Here is a 1,322-nt window from a genome sequence, read left to right as displayed (position 1 = left end):
CCCAAGCCGTGCTGTCTTCTGGGAGGACTGCACCCCTCAGAGGACCCCTGGGAAGTGGACCCTGTCTGTGACCAGGATCAGCTTGGAAGTCTCCCCAGGGTGGGGTGGGGGGGCGGGGGCTGGTGCTGGCTCAGGGTCTGGTCTTGCTCTGGGCGCTGGAGGCCTCGGTCCACCTCAGTCTCAGCTTCCTACCCTGCAGTACCAGCCCCAGGTCGCTCTGCCTGCTGGCCTGGCCCTGGCTTCCCTGCTTGGCACCATCAAGATATCTCTTACCACACTTCCTCCTTGCAAGCCGCCTCACTGTAGGCCATCGACAGGGGTTCACTGAGCACCGCTGTGTGCCAGGCACTGGGCTTTAGTTACCAGGGAGACGCAGTGAGCAGGACAAACTGCTGTCCTCGGGGCCGTGTCCAGCCCAGGTGAGCCTCTGAGCACACAGAGGTATCTGCTTCCACGCGGCGGGTGCAGGGAGGCCCAGATGGCAGGCATGATGAGAATGCTGGCAGAGGGTCTGCAGCCCCCAGAGAAATGTCATTTTTGGTAAAGTGCTCTGGGCAACTGGGTAGAGGCTTTGAGAGGAGGGCGATGGGGTTGACTTGAAATTCTGAGACAAGAGGGTGGCCGGTGGAGGTGGAGACGTCTTTGACAGCCGTCAGAGATCCCTGAGCCCCCCTCCTGCTGGGCTTCTGGTACCCCCAGGCAGCATAGCTGTCATCCGAGTGTTCAGGCCTGTGCCTGAATCCCACTGCCCCTCTCTGAGCCTCGGTTTCCCCACCTGCAGAGAAGAGACGGTAACACTCGCTGTTGGAGCTGCCCCGGAGATGGAAACGCATGGCCTGCCCAGCGCCTGCCCAGCGCCTGCCCAGCGGGGGGCGTACACGGCTGCCCTTGGGGGTGCATGGGCCGGGCCAGGCAAGGGCAGGCTTGGTTTCCTAACCTGCGCAGTGGGCCCACCCATGGCGCCTGGGAGGGGACAGATGATGCTTGTCTACGTGAATTGCTTTGGGGGTGGCAGGGGGCTCTCGGGAGTCAGCCATAGCACAGGGGCACAGAGAGCCATGCAAGGGCTCCAACCTACCCTAGCCTGGCACGAACCCCTGCACCTGGCACTGCCCACTGCCGCTGTGAGTGGCTGCAACCCTCGGGACACTCCTTTCCAGCTTCAGGAACCCGAGGGAGGTGGCTTTCCTGGGGGACTGGGACATGGCGTTTGGGAGGAACGTGGAGGCAGGGACAGTGCGGCGGCAGCAGGGACAACGTGGCAGCAGCAGTGACAGTGTGGCGGCAGCAGTGACAGTGTTGCAGCAGCAGGGACAATGAGC

At 63.1% G+C, this 1,322-nt stretch overlaps 1 protein-coding gene across 1 annotated transcript in view; it reads left to right on the top strand.

Moving 5' to 3' along the window:
- COL26A1 (collagen type XXVI alpha 1 chain) overlaps positions 1–1,322 on the top strand; it is a 22,527-nt gene that overhangs the window by 11,046 nt on the left and 10,159 nt on the right. The gene's annotated exons all lie outside the window — the stretch shown is intronic.

This window comes from Tupaia chinensis, unplaced genomic scaffold, assembly GCF_000334495.1.
Source record: "Tupaia chinensis unplaced genomic scaffold, TupChi_1.0 Scaffold000465_1, whole genome shotgun sequence".
NCBI lineage: Eukaryota > Metazoa > Chordata > Mammalia > Scandentia > Tupaiidae > Tupaia > Tupaia belangeri.
This window is presented reverse-complemented; position numbering and strand designations above follow the sequence as displayed.